Source organism: Corvus kubaryi, unplaced genomic scaffold, assembly GCF_017639235.1.
Source record: "Corvus kubaryi isolate FWS band 111438036 unplaced genomic scaffold, C.kubaryi_AGA036_p1.0 37187, whole genome shotgun sequence".
NCBI lineage: Eukaryota > Metazoa > Chordata > Aves > Passeriformes > Corvidae > Corvus > Corvus kubaryi.
The window spans coordinates 1,076,701-1,097,294 of NW_024581053.1; the positions used below are offsets into that span (position 1 = coordinate 1,076,701).

Here is a 20,594-nt window from a genome sequence, read left to right on the forward strand (position 1 = left end):
TGGGAGCTGGCACCACCACAGGTCAGCCCTGGTGTGGGGGCTGGCACCACCACAGGTCAGCCCTGGTGTGGGGGCTGGCACGAGCAGAGGTCAGCCGTGGTGTGGGGGCTGGCACTGCCTCCGGTCAGCCCTGGTGTGGGAGCTGGCACTGCCACAGGTCAGCCCTGGTGTGGGAGCTGGCACTAGCACAGGTCAGCCCTGGTGTGGTGCTGAGCTGCCTCAACCACAGTCAGCCCCCGCCCCAACCCCACTGCCTGTGGGGAAACAGAAGTAATTCCTGAGGGTAGGAGGGGTTTTGTCCGTGCAGGATCCTTCATCTGTCCCGATGGAGGGGCAGAGGTTGTCCCAGTAAAGGGCCAACAGCGGCTTGTACGTAGCTGGTTCCTGGGTGTGCGTTTATGTGGGGAGCAGTTTGGGGTTCCCCATCCCGGGAGGAGTTCAGAGCCAGGCTGGATGGAGCTCGGAGCAGCCTGGCCTGGTGGAAGCTGTCCCTGCCCACGGCACGGGGTGGAATGAGACGATCTTTAAGGCCCCTTCCAGCCCAAACCGTTGCATCATTCCATGATTCTGTATTTTGTGTCTAGTGAAAGTGTTTCTCCCACTCCAGTGGGAGACTCCAGACCTTGTGGTTTCACTGGCATTTGCCCCTTGGCTCCTTGTTTCTGGGTGCCTGTGAGAAAAGACAAGTGGTTTACACAGCCCAGCGTGTGTCATGAGGGGTAGGTTTGGAGCATTGTAGGCATATTTGCAAAACTGTCCCAAATCTACCAAATTCCAGGTGTTGGGAAAGTATAACCTGTCCAGAAGTGAAGATATTCCTGGCTTTAATGCTTCTCCCTGAGCTTGGAGATTTTATTTAGCTCCGAGGTTTCCAGCTCCTGCAGGGCTGGGTGGGTTGGTTCTGCAGCAGTGTTTATAAAGTCTGGGGGATCCCAGCAGACAATGTTTGGTGTTTAGCTCTAGAGCATTAGCAAGGTGACAGTGCTGCTAAAAAGCTTTGGAAAAGCACCTTATTGGAGCCAAAGTGACTCATTCCTGCTAGAAAAGCCACAAATGTTTTTCTGGCATTTAAGTAAAACGCAAAAATATTCATTTCCCACCTTGATATTGAATTAAAGACTCAAAAGTGAGGGGAAAAAGCCCCGTGCTTAGGTCTTCTAGAGAAACAGCAGCAGTGCCAAATGATTCATGCTGGGTATTTTACAACATGGGGCAAGGCAGTGCCATAAACAGGAACATTCCCAGTTTCCTGAGATGAGATGATTGGATTTCTTCCTGTGAGTTGTGCATTCTGTGTTTCCAGACTTAGGAACACTCCATTTGGCATGGTGTGTTTGGACAAGACTCGGATCCCTTGGGATCTGACTTTGGGGAGAGGTTTAAAGCTGATCTGTGTTTGCTGTCAGACCTGCCGGTTTGGATGGGGGATGTGGGGGAGAAGTGGCTCTTCAGCCTTCTCACTGCACCTCAGCCCTTGGCTGCAATTAGAATTCCTTCATTTCTGCACCTTTCCCAGTTCACTGCTTCTGCTTTACTGGTTATGGTGGTAATGACAGCATTATTGACATTCCCTTGGTTCCTTTGCCATGTCCTCTGAGCCTCTTCCATCGTTCAATGCTTTAATTGTTTGCCATCACCTTTGGTACCTGGGAGATGCTGTTTGCTCTGGCTCTGGATGCAGCTCTGCCCATGAATGCAGGATAAGCTCAGTCCTCCCCTGTGTTCCTCTGCCCTTGTTGGAGCAGTCACAGCATATTTGTGTGTGAATGTTGGTGGTTACAGAGAAACTGTCTTGGACAGGAATATCTTGAGTTTGGATCAGGCAGCCCTGCCCAGTGATGAAAAGCTGTTCCTGTGCTGGGATCCTCTGCTAAGACCTCTCTGCCACTGGATTTGCTCCAGCCCGGAGTGTATCCAAGGAGCTGCTGTGCTGGTGTCCCTGCAGCAGAGTCAGGCTTTACAGCTTCAGATTCTGCTTGAAATAAGGAGCTGGTGAATGTAGGGGCTCGCTGTGTTCTGTGCTCTACCAGCCCTGAGGAGACAGGGAAAGCTGAGTTCAGGTACTCGGCAACTGCCCAAAATCCTGGGTGGGGAGGCCTTGGAGCAGCCTGGGACAGTGGGAGGTGTCCCTGCCATGGCAGGGGTGGCACTGGGTGGGCTTTAAGGTCCCTTCCAACCCAAACCATCCTGTGACTCCATGATTCCAGGATGCCCAGGCTTGCTCCCCTTACAAAATCCATGCTGTATTTTGGCTGCCAGAGGGGCACTGGAGATCATCTTCCCGGGAAGGAAGAGTAGAACTGATTCTCCTTTGCTGCTGTGTGAATGAAGATCAAAGCGGTGCTGGTGGCTTTTTGGTGGCCATCTTTTGTCCTGCTAATTCTGGCAATAAGGACATGGTTAAGTCATCAGAGGGCCTGGAATTGGGGAGTATTTAGGTGTTAAACAGCCTGGAAGTTGAGGTGGCAGCTCCCAGAAGGGAATGGTGTCCGTAGGTGGGCACTCAGGTATTTTTATGGGATATGACTGAACAAGTTCTACAGCAGACAAGTTCCAGTCGTCTGCTTCCTGCTTGATTTGGCTCAGGACACGGACAGCCCAGCGTGAGGTAAGGGTGGGTTTGCCTGGGCTCTGCTCAGGGCCTGCCTGTGGCGTGGCCTGGCTCTGTGACTCGGAGATTGGGGGGATCCCCATCTCCTTTTCAAGCCTGCATTCAGCATTAGTCAAGAAAGAAATAGGGATCGGGGTGGGGGGGTGGCAGGAAATGTGTTATTTCTGCTCTTGGGTCCTTAGAGAAACACAGAGTGGTCTGTGTTGGAAGGACCTTAAAGCCCATCCAGTGCCACCCCTGCCATGGCAGGGACACCTCCCACTGTCCCAGGCTGCTCCAAGCCCCAATGTCCAGCCTGGCCTTGGGCACTGCCAGGGATCCAGGGGCAGCCCCAGCTGCTCTGGGCACCCTGTGCCAGGGCCTGGCACCCTCACAGGGAGGAATTCCTTCCCAATATCCCATCTAACCCTACTCTCCTTCAGCTTAAGGCTATTCCCCCACCCTGTCACTCCATGCCTTTGTCTGAACTCCCTCTCCAGCTCTCTTGGAGCCCTTTTAGGCACTAGAAGGAGCTCTAAGGTCTCCCTGGAGCCTTCTCCAGGCTGAACAACCTCAAGTCTCTCAGCAGGAGTACCTAGCCCGATACTTTCCTTCTTCGGAGCTATCCCACCACGCAGCTTCCAGGAAGATGAGCCCTTCTCAGCAGGTTGGTCACTGGGTTGTGCAGTTTATCCTTTTAGGTACCAGGGGTGAAACCATCCCTGGTGCTGGAGTTTCCTTTGATGGAACTAGACTGCACTTCAGGAGTCCTCAGCTGTCTAACTTCTTGCATAAGAGACTTTCTTTGAGAGATATTTTTAAAGACATCTCTGATAAAAATACCACAGGTGGGAGGGAGAACTCTCGGCACACTCACCTTCTCCAGTGTGATGGGGTTACGCCCTTTGCTTTATATAGATCCAGAAGATGGGGGATTTGTAATTCATAGGATAATGGAGGGTTGCTGAATAATGCTGTATAGACTCCTGTTAAACTTGGAGCCTTTAGTGACATGAAGTGTTATAAAGCCGTGTCTGAAGCCTCTGTGGAACACCCGCTCCTCGTGTCATGAGTTGGCAAAAAGTCAGGATTGCTGCCAGTACTCCCAGTATTCCCGGCAATTAATCCCCAGCCTCAGTCCCCGTGCTCTGTCAGGTCATGGTGAGTGCAGAGAGGGGCATCACCCATCTCCCATGGGGGCAGCCAGACCCTAACTGGGACCTCAGAGTCTCTCTCCCACACAAGCAGAGCCCGGCCCCAGCGCTGCAGCAGCCGCTGGCTCTCCTGCCACAAATGGGATTATTTCCCCCCTTTTTGGACTGCAGGAGCTGCTGTGCTGTGTTGGATTTGTTCAGTGCTCAGCGCAGATAATTGCTGCTCTCCTGTGCACTCCCAGGTGCCTGTGGAGGCTCTTATCAGCGGTCTGGGTGACCCTGCTGGTCCCAACCTCGCTCCAAAAACGCTGCTGATTTTCTGAGTTGTTTCAGCACGAACTGCTGGCTTGCTAAACGCTGCTGCAGCTTCTTCCCCTGTAAAATTTTAACATCATCTTCCTTTTTGGCGGGGGGGGGAACAGCGAAATGGAAGTTCATTGGGAAATGAATATTTAATGCTGCCAGGGAAGGTTCCTGATTGCAGTGGATCCTGGAGCTGGTAATGAATGTGCACTGTCGGGGCTGGGGGATTTGGGGTGTGAATTTCCCAGGGTCTAATCATCTCATAAGGTTGCTGAGTGTGACTCCTTCCCCAGTAATCTACTTAACTCAGTCATTTACCCCTCCTCTTGCCTTGCCAGGAGAATGAAGCTCCCAGGTTGTTTGCATGACAAGTAGCCCGGGATTGTCTGGCACTTTGAGGAAGATGCTGGGAGTTAATTGGAGCAGCTGGAGTTGGTGGTTTCCCATGTTCACTGGCTGAGGAGCAGAGCTTTTATGGGCAGCTCTATTCCAGGCTGCACCATGTGTTTTGATAGCTAAAATACTAAGGAAAAAAAAAAAGGTTTGCCTTCCAAAGGATATTTTTCTCCACCAAAACTAATCTCAAAGGAAAATGATGTTTGGTAGCTCTAGAATTATTGGATTTGCAGATAGGAACTGCTGTGCTAATGGCAGCTACTGACTGATGACCAAAGCAGCTAACTGGGAGATGTTCTTGGCAGCTGGTCCTGCTAAAAACCTCCTCTCAAAGCCATGAAAACCACAGTGAACAATATTGAAATAACAAAAAAAAAAAAAAGCTGCTAGCAAGCAAAAAACTAATCACTGTATCCACCTCTTCATTTTAAAATTAAGGATGCTCCATTAGAAGTGTTGTCTTTTCAATTTTATTAGGATTCCCTCCAGCAAACCTCGATTCTGCTAAAAATAAAAGGATAAACATCCCTTCATCTCTGTTTTTAATTTGCCTGCTCTTAAAGCCAAACACTGTGAGTAGAATTCCTGCTTGGAGATGGGCTCTGGGATACGTGGTCAGCCTGTGTTGGCTTGGATGGGAGCAGAGACAGAAAGAGAGGCTGAAGCACTGGATAAACTGTACAGGTTTTATTTAAATTATTGTCATATTCTGTGGCTTGCTTGAAATCAAACCCTGCCAGGCATCTCACTGCAGTCCCAGTGGTTTGCACCTAATATGCATTTCATTAACCATTTGCAGATGACTTTGTTCCTGCTGTAGTGCTGTGTGTGCAGTGCGGAGCTTTTGAAGTGATCGAGGCAGGAGTTGATGAAACCTTAAAAAAAATTCTTTTAGCATGACTTGAGAGTCATTCACGCACAGCCCTGGCAGGGTGACGCCAGGCAGGAGTCCTGGTGTCACTTTTCCCCTGGGTGGCTCAGAGGTGGGATTGTCTTGGAGATCTTCTCGTGCTGGCAGGGCAGGGAATCTTTTGTGAGTCTGTCTCAACCCCCTGTTCTGGTCTCCAGCTGCCACCAAGGTGGGTGCAGATGTTGGGGTTCAGCTCCATCTTCTTAATATTGAGCTGGTTTGATTTTTCTGGTTTCCAGCCTGGTTTTGGTTTCACAAATCACAGAATGGTTTGGGTTGGAAGGGACCTTGAATATCTTCCCATCCCACCCCTGCCATGGGCTGGGACCTTCCACTATCCCAGGCTGCTCCAAGCCCCAATGTCCAGCCTGGCCCTTGGACTTCCAGGGATCCAGGGGTGTCTGTTGCTTCTGCCCCTGTGCTGGACAGATCACAGCCCCCCCAGGTGAGCTCAGGCCCCCCTTGGAGTAGCCCCATTCCTGGCCACTGTCCTCAGATTCATGGGAAGCAGCCTTGGACCAGAGGTGGAAACCCCACGCTGAGTTCTCCAGTCCTCTGCACAGATTCCGCAGGGCTTTGCCTCCAGTTCCCAGCGGGAATGACTGCATCCAAGTGGAGTCCATCTGAGCCCAGCTGGAGGCTGCTTGGGCTGCAGGGTCAGCCCTGCCTGGCTGCAGGACCAGGGAGAGCCTGGAGAGCCAAGGGGCCTCTCCCTGCTGCCCCACGCCTGCATGAGCCCAGCTCTTGTTAGCACAGCACCAACGTGATCCGTGGTTTTCATGAGGAAAGATAAACATGAAAAATCATTTATGTAAACTCTGTATAAGCTGGGGGAAAATCAGAATGAAATCCATGTTGCAATTCCAAAAGTGCATGGAAAGGCATATTTGTTTGTGACTCAGAAAGACGTAGTTGGCTTAAGAGTGTAATTTTAGCAGAGTTGTATCACTTGGTTTGAGTTAATGTTTTGGAGACAGCAGAGTCCTCAAAACAACGTGAAATCTGGGGGATAAATGGGGATCTTCCCCATCAGAGCCCACGTGGAGTCAGTGGAAGGCTTTCATAGGCAGCATTGCCTCTGCACTGCAGACTGATCCCCTTCCTCAGAGCTGGGCTCAGAAATGGGGACTGGCAGTGCTGGGAGGGAGCAGAACCTTCCCGCAGCAGGGGCTGATCCGTGGCATCCACGGAGCCTCCCGGGAGCAGGGCAGGGGCTGGAGGTCAGCTCAGGCCAATTCCACGTCCGTGCTGCTCCCAGCCTTGGAGCAGGGACGTGGGGAAGCCCAGGGTTCCAGCAGTTCCCAAGGGACACCCAGGAACACTCCTGCTCTTTATCCCCCACCTACTCTTGGCTGGGCTCGCCGTTCCCGTGCCGGGATTGTGGAGGGCTGCGTGCTGTGCTAAACATTCCCTTTCTTCTGCCAGCCCAGGGACTGCGACTTTCTTAATTGTGGATTCTTTTCGTTAATTGGGAGTGTTTGGAAACGCCTTGCACCTCAGCAGGGTTCAGTCCTGCGGGGTGCCAAGGGCTTTGTTCCCCGGCCAACAAAGCACTTCAGCCTGGCTCTAAGAACACTTTACAGGCTGGAATAAGCTCATTGATTTCGGGGCACTGAAGGATTGAGCCAATACCAAATTTCTTCCAATGATCCCAGCTCAAATAGTAACATCCAGGGAAGTGTCCCTTGAATGTTAATGCTACCTTAAATAGCCACAGCTCCGGCTCCACAGTCAGGGAAACAAAGACTCAACCAGTGTTTGAGGGAGGTTCTTCTGGGAATAGAGGAAAAGTTGTGGTTAAAGGTGATTTTCCCCCTCTCCCCTCTTTTTTTCCCCCTTCTGTTCTGTAGTAGCAGAGGTTTGCTTTAACTGTGGTCATCTTCAGTGAGCTTTTAATAGATGAAGAGGAAACTGGAAGAGTTTGGAAAAGTTTAGAATAAGCAAACACTCCAGAGGGACTTGTAGTGGCAACATGATTAATAAGGGACAGTCCTGGTAATTCTATCAAAACAGAGCGATTGCAAAAGCATATGGAGCATCCCGTGTTTGGGCAGGAGCAGGACTGAGGCAAATGATCCAGGGAGATTTATGTGCCTCTTTGCTGGGAGAGTTTCTTCTCCCTCTGGAAGTGTGAGGGGAAAAGCTCTGTAGATTTAACCATAGGATTAGACTTCAGGAAAAAAAGAAGAAATTAGTAAATCAGGCAACTTCTTTGGCTCCCAAGGATTTTTATGCTGGTTGGTTGGTTGATAACAGGCTCCAATCCTTACACTGATCTTTTTTCCTTAACTTAAATATTTATCGTTTTTCTCTGTCAACCCCCACACGTATTCTAGGAATAACCTCAAGGAGCTGGAAAAGGGAAATGTTCTCCAAAAGGAAAACATGACACAAAATACAGAATCACAGAGTGGTTTGGGCTGGGAAGGACCTTAAAGCTCATCCATTCCCAGCCCTGCCATGGGCGGGGACACCTCCCACTGTCCCAGGCTGCTCCGAGCCCCAGTGTCCAGCCTGGCCTTGGGCACTGCCAGGGATCCAGGGGCATCAACAACATCACTGGGCAACAGAGGAGGTTTTCCAAGGCCTCCTGCCTCTGCAGGTTGTCCCAGTGCTCTCCTGGGTTTGCTGAACAGAAGTCCCTGCTGGCAGTGGAGGTGCAGAGCTGTGCCCTGGCAGTGGCGCAGTGACAGAGCAGCGTCACCGGCTCAGCCCTGCTCGTGTCACCCAGGCCAGGGGTTCCCCAGCACTTTGCTCTCAGAGCAGTTATTTCCTTATTTCCTTTGAAGACTTTTATTGTGCAGCTGCTGCGGCAGCTTGGAGCTGTCCTGTGGGGAGGCAAAAGCAGGGAACTGGAGTTAAGAGCTTATAAACTTCTCAGCTTTTAGGAAGGTACAGAGATGAAATGATACCGTGGTTTTTCCCTCCTCCTTTCTCTTCTTTTTTTTTTTTTTTTTAAACACAAAATGAGAGGGGACCTCTTGTACTGCACGTGCATAAATTGTACAGGTTTGGCTCTGCTCGAGGCTGAAATTAAAAAATAAAATAAAGTCAAATAGTCATCCTGACACATGAGACAATGCAGTCGTCCAAAACCAAAATAGTTCTGTGTAGTACTCTGCATATAGGAGTCAGGGATCTGTGTGTGGGCTTTAAGAGATGCCTTGCCTTCTTTTTTTGGAGAAGAAACTTCTGTTAACATCTAAATGATGTCAAGAATTCAGCAAGGATTGAGTTCCCTGCTTCATCGGCATGAAATTTTCGCATTGCTACTGAACTCGGTTATTTTATCAGCCTCCTGCTCTTTAGACTCCATTTTCCAAAAACTTTTCAAGTGATTATGCAAGTCAGACCTAATTTCTTATCACAGTTCTTGTGTATATTGGCTCAGTTGTTTGCAAGGGATTGTTTCACCCACCCTGTTTCCCTTGGCATTTTCAGAAGGTTCTTGTAGTTGTTAGCAGCTGTAAATGGCATTAATAAGGAGTATTTGGTTGCTGGTTTCTGCAGTTCTCTCTGCTGATTAGGCTGCGTTGCCAAAGGTTGAGCAAGTTTCTAAAAGCAGGATTGTTCTTTGAGTTGTGAAAACACAATTCTCAACAAAATAACAGCTGGATCTGTGTCAGGAATCCTACAGGCAGGCTGCTGCACCCCTGCAGAAACTGGGGTGAAACACTTCATCCAAAGTGGTATTGGTGTTAACATCAGTGAAGTTTCACCTGAATGTTTAAAGATCCAGCCAAGAAGATGCCAAGGTTCTTTCCCTTTCCTCAGGGTTGTGTCTGAGGTGAAAAGCGCTTTCCCACTGCAGCATTTCCCTGCTGTGCTGGGCTTTGGTGGGTTGGGAAGTGCCCTCCTCAGAGCAGCACGGGCTGGTGGGGACAGTGGGCACATCTTTGGCTGGGTTTCATCCAGGGCAATCCAGGGCGTGGGATCCCGCAACAGCTCCATGTCCTTAAGGGTTTCCAAGGCTCAGGCTGACAAAGCCCTGAGCAGCCTGAGCCTGGTCTTGGAATTGTGGAATCATGGAATATCTCAGGTTGGAAGGGATCCACAAGGATCATTGAGGCCAGCTCCCTAACTTGACCCTGCTTGGAGCACTAAGTTGTGTTGGAACCTTCCATGATCCATTTCCTCTGGATGTTTTTATGAGTGATGACTCCAGGTGTCTTTCTCCAGAGCATGTCCTTGCTGTGGTCACCAGACCCTGCTGTTGGAGCAGGAGATTCACCCAGATGAAGTTCATGGAATGAATCAGCTGAAAATAAGAGCTTGAAGAAAACCCTTGGTATCTTCCCAAGATAAACGTTGAGGTGAAACTTCATTGATTTTAACACCAATACCACTCTGCACAAATGGTTTCACCCCAGTTTCTGCTGAGGTCTGCCTGGAAAATTCCTGACACAGATGCTGCTGTTATTTTGTAGACCCTGCAGTTGGAGCCTGGCTGCAGGTGGGGAAGGACTCAGTGAGGTGGGATTCACCCAAGAAAGGGAAGCTGATGCCCAGCAAAGCCTGTTGCTGGCTGGATCCCATGGAACAGGGAGTTTGCCATCTGTGTGGCAGCAGGGATGGGATTGTCCAGCCACAACACCAAAGTCAGGTTCACTTTCCTCTGGGGCTGTCGAGGAGTAACCACGTCCTACCTGTGCTGGGCTGTGCTCAGCTGAAGGCTGCAGCTTGTGTTCCATCCAGCACGTGGGGATCAGCCTGTGGGTGTGGAGGGACTTCAGGAAAATTGCTGGAGCAGAGTGAAGGTGTGAGCAGCAGATTGGAGGTCAGGTTCCCAGGAGAGCCCCTTCGTGTGGAGAGAAGTGACCGTGCCAGGAAAATGCCTCAGAGCCGCTTGGGCACCTCGTGCAGCCAAACTTCACCTTTCTGGGGACCCCATCCCCTGCTGGGCTGGGCACCCTGCACTGCTGGGGCTCGGAATTCCATCCCTGCTGGCTCCTGGAGACACAAAGGCTCTGACACTGGAGGCTGAGCAGGGCTGGCTGCTCCTGTCGCCGTTGCTGGTCGCGGTTGCTCAACCGCTGTTCCTGGAGAAGCTGCTCGGCTCAGGCAGGACATCAGTCCTGACTCAGGCAGGACATCAATCCAGGCTCAGGCAGGGGCCTCCTTGCTGCATACCTGGAATTACCTCCGAGCTGTTCTCCAAGGTCTGTCGCAGATGGAGACAGACATCACGAGCAGAGGGGAGAACACTTTGGGCTTCCAGTCCGTACGGACTGGAAAAACAAAAGGAGTTTTGGGTGTGTGGAAGCAGCTCAGATGTGCAGTGTCATTAATCTTCATCGGTGGCTTTTAAAATCGGCAGCAGCCAGAGTCTCCGGGATCTGAAAGCTGTGTTTGTTCAGATGGAGTGGATGTGCAGGGAATTTTTCTGAACTTCACCCCACCAAGGTAGGTTTGTGTCAAGTGGATTGACTGGAGCAGCACTGCGTGGCTCTGACCATTGCAGCAGCCCTGGCTTACAGGGTCGGCCCAGTGGTTTCATGTTTAAAGTTGTCACACATTTAATTCTTGACTGTTTTGTGCCCATTCTTAATTTCTAAAAAGAAAAAAAAATATCCACGCTGCTTTTGAGCTGAAATTTCTCATACTTAAGTCTGTGCAAAGATGATTTATGGTGCTAGAAGGGCTCCACTGGAAATGCAAGATCTATTATGAAGTGGATTGAATGGCCCATGCTGAAATGTTTATTGCTGTCTTCAAAATAGAATACATCAGGGTTGATGGGGCCTGTCCAGGAAAGAGAGAGAGTGCAGTGCAGTGGGGCTAGTGGGGTATTTTTAGTATTCCAATAAAAGACAAGGCTTTTAAAGGAAATCACTTATTGCCATTTTGCAATCAAGAATGCAGGAGTGTTCCAGGGACTGCAAGAAATATGCTTCAAGAATGTGGGAGCCATAAGGAACTAATCATTAAATATTCTCCCGTTTCCACCCCCGGCCCTGTGCTGAGGAAGCCATTTAGGAGCTTTACAATTTGTATGGAAATCTCAGCCCTCCTGACCACTCGGTCAGGCATCCCAGGGGCTTGGGAGCCAGCAGCCCATTTGCAAAACTTCCTACAATTCCTGGGCAAGGAGGGCACTTTGGAAAATGGGAGACACATGGACCAGCCTTCAAGAACACTTAATCTGACCTTAAATGACTGATATGAACACAATGTGATCTTTTTTGTGCTGCAGCCTCTTCTCCTTGATCAGTGCCTTGCTGGGGAAGTTGTCCTTGCACAAGCTTTGGATGGATCAGTAAAACTGGGAGGTTGTTGCTGTTGTTGTTCCACTCGTTTGACTGAGCTGTGCTTATTTCTATTTCTTGTTTATTTTTTTCATGTGATGCTTGAAACATTTTGGAAGTGTTTTGGTGCTGTAATGCATCCATCTAAGTAGGGAGGGAGCAATCCCAGCAGTTGCCAGAGTGAAAAACAAAGGCAGAGGCAAAGGATAATCTTTTCCCAAGTGATTCAAGAGCCTAATGGGACAATTCAGTGATGCATCTAAGCAGAGCTGGTGGTTGCCTGCTCCTTCTCCCCACATTCCCACTTTTTTCTCTGTCTGGCCCTGGTGTCCTGGTGAGGCAGTTCAGGGAGCTACAATGGCACAAAAGTGACCCCACCAAAAACAAAGCCGGGCTCTGGGGCTGGTGGCAGATGGACGTGTGCAGATGTCCCCTTCTGCTCCAGGCCAGCAGAGCTGGCCTTTCCTTTGATTATTTTTCTTTCCCCATTTGTTTTTGCTGGAGAAAGTAGTGCAGGAACACCAGTTCCCTGCTGAGATCATCTGTCACAGCTTCTGCCCGTTCCCAGCTTGCTGCAGGTACCAGAGCTGGGGTGTGACCCTTCCTTTCAGGAAAACCCTTTGGAGTTTGCCAGCTGGGCTGGGCTCCTGCATCCCCTGCTGGAGTCGGGGCTGGAGAGGGAAGCTGAGCTGGAGAAGGTTCATGGAGGCACAGATTTGGGAGGAACCCCAGCCCTCAGGGCACTGCCCCATCCCTGGGATTTCACTTGGCCCAGGTTGGTGGCTCCTTGCAACCAGGGCTGGCAAATCCCCCACATTTGCAGTGCAGTGAGAAGTCTCTTCAGTGACCTGTGACTTGTGCTGCTGAAGGTCCCACCTGGTTGGATTTTGCATTGGAAGCCACTGGATTTTCGGAGGTGATGTTGTTCTCCCCTGGCTGTCCTCCACAGCCTGATCCCAGCGCTCTCCCCACCACGGTTCATGGCACTGTTTGTGCCAAACCTTTCTGTTCCCCCATGCTTGTGCCATGGGGGGATATCTTCTGGTGGAGATGGGGCTGTCCCAGTTAAACCTCTGCTTTCTCACCCTTCCTGCTGGTTTTTCTTAATCCAGAGCAGAAGGGTTCGGGTGACACCTCTGGCTTGGTCAGGCTCACTTCAGTGAATTGAGTGACCCTCATCTGAATTAAGGGATTTTTAGAACCTTTGTGCTCTTGTTTGACCTGTTTTGCTTCCTTCCTTCTGGGAAAGCTTCACACTGAGGTTTGTGAAACTTTCACAGGTCCCATTCCAAGCTGTAGCTCTGTTGCTCAGAAATGCAGAGTATTCCTTGCCTGCTCCTGTTCCCTGGTGTCCCTGACGTAAGGGAAAGGATGCCCGAGAGTTTGGAGGAGGGACAATTGGAAACTGTGCGTGCTTGTTTAATTAAAAAAAAAGGGGAAGAAAAATAAGCCACATGCAAAGAACTCCAGTAACCACATCTGCCGATGACCTTTGGGGCTGGAAAGGGTTTGATGATAGTGTGGGGCCAAGCAAGGAAAGTCTGTGAAGTCACTCCAGAAGAACAAAAGGAAAAACCATGAGGATGTTTCCAGTTTGGGGCTCGTCAGGAGCTGGGTGATCTGCACAGCTCTGCCCCAGCCCACCCCTCAGAACAGGCAGAGATGGGTTGAGGTTACCAGTTTTGGGTTGATTTGGGGTTTTTGGGGTGGGGAGTCCCTTGGAGAAGCTGTTGGCCTCTCACACCTGCTCTTCATGCGATGGCGAGTCCAGGAAAGGATTTTATTATCCGGTATTTTTGCAGAAGGTGTTCGGGTCTGTGTGTGGATTGCCTTAAAGCTCTCTGGTTCAGTCATTCTGTCTCAGAGGTACATGAACCATTTCTCCACCATTGTCCTCTCCCAACTACCTGCTGCTAATTAAAGGAGATACAAATTTAGCTCAAAGTGTTCCCTTTCCCACAGACTCCTCTGAAAGTTAAAACCTGTGACAGTTTGGTTCTTGCTGTGCTCTTGCCTTGTCTTCAGCTCCAAACAAATGTCTTGCCTGTCTCTGAGCTTCACTTCTGGTGGCTCAGAAGGTAAAATAATTTCTATTTCCTAATTTCTATGGGAAACTTTCCTGCCTTCGAGCTGCCCTTCCTGACTTGTGGTTCTCAGGGCAGCGCAGGAGGCTCAGGAATTGTTTCATAGACACAGAGTCAAATGTGCCCCCTCAGACCATGGGATGGGAGCCTCCCAAAGGCAGGAGGTGACCTTCCCACAGAGCAGCTGAGCATCAGAGGTGCTGAAACGTGAGCAGCAGTTGGAGGCTGTGAGCAAAGCCCTGAGCTGCTGGTGAGGTTGGGTTTGTGCCTCTTCTTGAAGGAATTTGGGATTTCGGTGCAGTTGTGCTTGGAAGCAGTTCAAGGCATTACCTGGCACGCGTCTGTAATTTGAAAAATAGATTAAAAGAGAAGCAAATTGAAGTATAACAATAATGGATTAAGAGAAACACTTATCTCACTTCCCTTCCCTCAGCCAGGCTGCACATGGGGTTTGGGATGCAAAGTTTGGGATTACTGGATTGCTGAAGTCGTAAAGGTTTGGATCTAAACTCACTCCACGCTGCTTCTGGGGCTGATCTGACATTGTTTTCTATGGTGATGGTTTTCATCCTGCTGGTTTTTAGCCACTTTGTTTGCCCCCAGGCCCTTCTGTCAGTGAAGTGAGGTGTCTCCATGCCCTGATCAAAGCTTGTGTTAGCAACAAACTCATCTCTGTGCCCCAGAGGGAACCCTATCTCCAACCTGGGATGACCAAACCCCACAAAAATGCAATTTCTAGTGTGTGAAATCATGTTGACTGAGGAGTTAATGTGCATAAACAAAGTCTGCACCTTTCCCTCAGATAAATCGTTTCTTCGTGTTAATCTGGCATCGCGTGAACAGCTCCAAATGTGGAATAACTCATAGACCAAGAGTGTTTTCATCTTACATAGGAATGACCTGGGCTTTTCTTTCTTCCAAATAAGGAATTAATAATGCAACAGTTGTTGTTTCCAACGAGCTCAGCTTTTTTGAGAAGTGTCTTTTTTCCCCTCCTCTGGACCCAGTGAAACACATGAGCATTTGGAGCCTTTAATAACCGCTCGCGGAGCCTGGTCTTGATTTCTCTGAGAACTGCCAATGATTTTGATGTCAGGGCTGAGAGGTACAATTGGAGTGTTAAATTTCTCGAGGCAGAGCAGTTGAAAAGGAAGGTCAAAAGCAATAAGGGCCAGGTTCCTCTGGGCGGGCGGGGGCGTGGGGTAAGGCAGCGTTTCCCCGGCCCTCTCGCCCAAGAAAACGTTTGGCTGTCACAAAACTAATAAAGAAAAACCTCCAGAGGGGTGCATTCAATGATGCAGGTGTAGGAACCAGGGCTGTATTTACACACAAGCCAGCTTAATAGCGTGGGATTTCTGCTCAAGTGCTTCTTAATGCAGCACAAATTGAATACCCGGCTCGCTCGGCACGGGGAAAATGTTGGAGGGAAAGGTTTTTTTATGGCTTTTGGGGGAGAAAGTGTTTGGCTCTTTTTTAGGGAACATAAAGGACAGCAAGATGGATTTCTTGGGGTGCTTCCCATGTGAAAGTAGTGCTTTAGGTATGTGCAGAGGGTTCAGAGCCAGCCTCCGAGCTGGTTCTCTGCTGCCTCGAAAAGCAGGGCTTCGAAGGGATTTGGGCAGGGTTTCTGCCATATATCTGGCAACACGGGCTTAAAATTAACTTACTGAAACAGCAGATAAAATTTGGGCTCTTTAAAACTGTGATATTAAATAGAAGTCTTGAGGAAAGCAGCCAGGCCTCTGCAGCCCTTGGTTGAAGCTCCCATCCTTGCCCTGCCTCTCTGCTGCCCTATAAAACAACAATTATGTGGTTGTAAGTTACTGCTCCGTGTCCCTTATAAAAGAAGAGTTATTCATAAACTTCTGGATAGACAGTTCTGTGGGAATATAACTTCCTTGGCCTAAACTAAACTTTTTTCCAGATAATGTAACACTCTGCAGGCTCTGTAAAGTTAGAGCATGCTATTTATTGCTATTTTATTATCTATAAAAGACACCAGTGTTGAACCTGGGAATGACACTACACTCAAATCAGCAGGAAAGATAGGGAAAACCCCAAGGACAGCTGCTGTTCCCAGAAACACTCACCAGCAGGGTGCTGGGGGATGCTCAGGGCTTGTTTCAGGGCTGCTTTCCCTGCAGCTCCTCTCTGCAGACACAGAGCCAGGGCACTGCCATGGGCACATCCCATTTCTGGGGTGGGATTTGCCAGGTGCAAGTTGGACATTGTTGGAAGGGACTTGGGTGCACCCTTGCAGCTTCTGAAGCCAGGGCAGAGGGCTTGGCCACACACACACGTGCACATGCCTTAGAATTCTTTTTTAATGGGCTCAGATCAGAATTTACTTCAGTCCCCAGGACCCAAGCACCATGAGGCTGTGTTTGCTCTCTGAATAGCCTCCGTGCTGAGCCCACAGAGCCACCCAGCCCACCCAAGGACAGCCACTTCCCAAGGCTCCAGGGCTCCAGCTGAGGTGGATTTGCGGTTGGCAGATGGGATCACATTGGTCAAACCTGTCCAAAGGAGAGTTCCTGCTCGCTGTGGGGAGGGGCTGCCCTGGCAATCTGCTTCCAGGCTGGAAGAGAATCCAGGGCTGGGCACCCCATGGAGAGGGGACATCCCCCCTCAGCATCTGCCCCGGTCACTGGCCCTGGACACCGAGGTGCCGGTGGGGTTCCTCTCCTGGATGCCCTCAAGGTGGGTTTGGACCTCTAGGAATTATTTGTGTTTCTGTGTGAACCCAAGCTGGAAAGTTGGCGGTGTGGGAGTAAATCAGGCACGGTGGGGAGGGTGTCCATGAGGAACCCCAAACCCTCGGAGCTGACACTTCCTGGGCAGTGGGAATGGACTGGGGACTTGGGCTGCCCCAGGAGCCCCGGGAAGGGGGGCTGTGGTGTGAACCCCAGCTCTCAGGGTTGGCCAGAGCAGGTGACACAGACCAAAGAGCAATATTAACCTAAATTACATGTATTTCAACCTTTTCTTTCCATCTTGCACCTGAAAATGTGATCCTGACTTCATTTGGAAAAGGTTTGGTGAGATCTGCAGTATTGAACCCCCTGAGCCAGGGACCGGGGGATGAGCAGAGGAGTAGCTGAGCTCAGCAGTGGCATCAGAGCCATGGGAGTGCCATCATTCCCAGGAATGTTGGGGACATCCCCATCCAGCCATGGGACACGCCCTGGCACTCGGCTCGAGCTGGGAATGCGCTCCCTGCGTTCCTCGGGGCTGGATCAGCAGCTGGAGCTCCGTGCCAGAGCCTTTGGCAGAGGGAGCTTCAGGAGCATGGCATTTACTCCAGCCTGCCTTAATTACTTGCTCTGTAATTGCACATGGATTCCTGCTTCCCACCTTTCCCTGGGAGATGCAGTTTGGATTTGTATTCCTGTCACTGTTTTCCTTTGCACGAGAATCTTTTCTTTGTTCTCTTCCGACTCCTGTTGACTTTAAGAATGGCTTTGATTCCTAAACTTCTCCTTGGGGGTTTCTTGTGAGGGGGAATATTTATATTTCATAGCATTTGAGCAAAAAAAAGTCAAAGCAGGCAGAGACCCCAGAATGCAGAATTCCTGTCAGATCCTATCCACGGCTTTTGTGGGGAATCACTTGAATCAGCCAGGTTTTAAACCTTCAGATCCTTCTGATCCGCTGTTCTGAGGTGCAGGGGGGAGCAGTGTGTGCAACATCTGGTCTCTGTCTGCTCTGAGATGTGTGTGCTGAGGGCAGTCCACGTGCTCCTGGTTTGGTGTCCCTGGGATTGCCTCTGACGAGGGCAGCACCTGACCACTGCCCTTTGGCTTCAGGTTTTTAATGCCAGCCTTGTTCCAGGAATAAAATGAAGTTGATTTCATTCTGCTGTCCCTCTCTCCCTGCCCTGACCGTGCCCTGCAGTTCCCTCACTCAGCACTGCCCATTAGCAATCCTTTATTAGTCCCCCACCTTCCCCTCTTCCTGCTGGGGAATCATTTGGGGTTTATGTGCAGTTTTTCTTGGGACTCGTCAAAGAATAATTACACCCCATTAACTCCCCTCCCTATCATTACTAATTCACACCTATGGAGGATTTTCCAAGCAGCTGATCTCGGTTGTCTCTTAATTGCTGGAGTCCATAGACTCTGTTAGGCTGAAACTGTGCGAAGGATTTGCACCCTCTAAAACTTCTCCCTCCAGTGCAAAACATAACAGAGAATTGGAATGTGGCAGCTTTATCAGATCTGACTTCTTCCCTATTTAGGCAAATTATTTGCTTCTGGCTCTGTTGAAAACTCCAAAATGTACATGAAGGTGTAAAAAATATGAGACCAAAAGGGTGAGAAAGTTGTGGCTGTTCAGCCTGGAGAAGAGAGGGCTCCAGGGAGAGCTCAGAGCCCCTTGCAGGAGAAGGACTGGGGACAAGGGATGGAGGGACAGACACAGGGAATGGCTTCCCACTGCCAGAGGGCAGGGCTGGATGGGATAACAAATGGTTTCAGCTGAGCATAGGAGAAAAAAATGCTGGTGGTGGCAACTCTTATTTCCCTGGAAAAAAATCCTGGCCCCCTGGCAGAGAAGCAGTTTCTGCACAGAAAACATGACACTATTTACAAAAAGCAGTGTCTAATATCCTTTTCCAGCTTGGAAAGAGGAGTTTATTTTAATACATCCTTTTTTAATTGCCATGAGCTGGCCTTGTAAATATTGTAAGTGGTTGAGTAATCGTCCTCTGTGAGCAGAGCAGAGGAAGGGACAGGTTTTCCGCTCCTGGAACCCTCTGTGTTCCCTCAGCTCGGGCAGGGAGACAGCACGGAGCAGATACTGAACACAGATTAAAGCCTCTTAATTAAAAGATCTTTTAAACCCAGGGGATGCCCATGGGTGTGATGCCAGTGCCCAGCACAGTGATCCAGCTGGGTGAGGAGGTTGTTTCTTGGGGGTGGTTTGGGAGCTGGATCTGGGATATTCTCACTAAAACATTTCTTTCTTTCCTCTAAAAAATGGGAGAGAAAGGGGAGAGTTCCCCCAGAGAAATGGGGAGTTGGGGAGAAGGGAGGGGATCTCGTTTTGTAGGATCTCGTTTGTCATTGAGTTCTGCAGGGATCCAGTGGGTTTTGGGGCACACAGAGGTGGGGCAGAGCACTGTGGGGTTCTCTCCAGAGCTGGATGATCCCTGTTTTCCCAAGTCAGGTACATGCCTGAGAGCCCAGCTCTGCACAGAGTTCTGTCTGAAAGCGGGAGTACTTTGTGTTGGAAACAATTTCCTGGTGCAATTCAGATTTCCTCCTGAATAATCCTTTGCCCCAGTGGGATGGTACAGAGGGATTCTAGCAAAGCTGAACTGGCCTGGCTGGGAGTTCAACATATCCCTTAATGTTTCCATGGCAGATGTTCAGGCAGGGACGTATCCCACTGCTGGAAAATCTTGATTTGAAGGGTCGGGAAGGAAGGAACCGCTCTGCCAACGTGGGGTTTGAGTCCAGGTCTCTGCTCAGGTCACCAGAGTGCAGGGCCTGTCAGGGGTGAGCAGGGGGAATCAGGGAGGAGGAATTTAACCCCAGAAAACCATTTGTAAATGATGAAGGCAGCAGCCTCAGCCTTGTTCTGTCTCCCCAGGGATGCTGGTGGTGATCGTGCTGCTGCTCATCGCCATCGCCGTGGTCGCGCTCTGGCCGACGCATTAACCCGGATCCCGCCGGAGCAGCTGCTCCGTGGGGAGCACCAGGACTCCAGGGAGGGCCCCCCTGCCTGCAGGGACCTTCTGTGCTGGGAATCAACTCCACAGCTGGGAATCAACTCCACAGCAGCAGACTGAAGCAGCATCCGCCAGACATCCGCTCTCCTTGGAGCGCAGCTGAGGAGCTCTGTGGGATCTGGAGGATTTCAGCGGGAAAAGGGGATTTCATCCCACCCTTCCCACCTTCCTCTGGCACTCAGGCAGCTGCAGCTGTAGGATGGACTCATCTCTCCTGCATCTGCATCTGAGGACACGCTGGTGCTGCTGCCCTGCCCGCTTTGCTGAGCTCAGACCTCCCAGGGGCCTCAAACACCGAAATCCAGGAGTGCTTTGGAGAACAGCAACGTTCCCCTGCTTCAGCATCCCTCCTTCAGAGAGAAAATGCTCCAGGGTTTTCAAGGAACAGTCTTGGGGAATGACTGCATCTGGATTCTCACAGGATGGGAAGCGACAGCCCTGCAGGACCCCCATGGGCTGCACAGAATCGCTGGTGACTGGGTCAGAGCTCAGCCCTTGGGGGGAGGTATTGGTGAGTTATTGATCTCCAGGGATGGAGTTACTGCTGAGTTATTGATCTCCAGGGATGGAGTTACACAGCAGCAGGACTCTGCCCAGCCTGTGAGGGTGCCGAGCTTTGCCCTCGTGTGCTGCCCAGGGGCTCTGCCAGCCTGGCCTCGGGAGATGCCCCAGAATTAACGTCCTAACTGAGCTCTGCCTCTTCCTTTGACAACTTCTCACACACTTCTGCAGCTGAGGGGAAGGATTACCTATTTCAAAACAAATGGAAAAGAAGTATTAAATGTTTGCTTCTGGCCAAGAGAATAATTATTTTGTTACACATGCCAGTTTGATTTCAGGATTAATAGAGCAAGCAATAAATACTGATTAAATCCATTTATATACAGTTTCTCTGCCTGGGGTTTTATTGTTTCCTACTCTCTTGTGTTGTCTGTGAATGATTTATCCAATGCTGCCATATCCTAAGAGCTGGTTTGGAGGAGAAAATAAGCAATTTCTGTCAGACTTTGTGTGTGTTATGATACATGGACTACACAGAATCCCAGAATAGTTTGGATGGGAAGAACCTTAAAGCCCATCCAGTGCCACCCCTGCCATGGGCAGGGACACCTTCCCCTGCCCCAGGTTGTTCCAAGCCCCGTCCAGCCTAACCTTGAACATTCCCAGGGATCCACGGCTTC

The 20,594-nt window shown here is 50.2% G+C and overlaps 1 long non-coding RNA gene across 1 annotated transcript in view; it reads left to right on the top strand.

Moving 5' to 3' along the window:
- The window catches only part of LOC121661678, a 33,922-nt gene extending 13,620 nt beyond the window's left edge, over positions 1-20,302 (top strand). The window contains exon 2 of the long non-coding RNA XR_006015067.1: positions 19,275-20,302. This is a non-coding gene — a long non-coding RNA (uncharacterized LOC121661678). The remainder of the gene's footprint in view (positions 1-19,274) is intronic.
- The last annotated feature ends 292 nt before the right edge of the window (positions 20,303-20,594 follow it).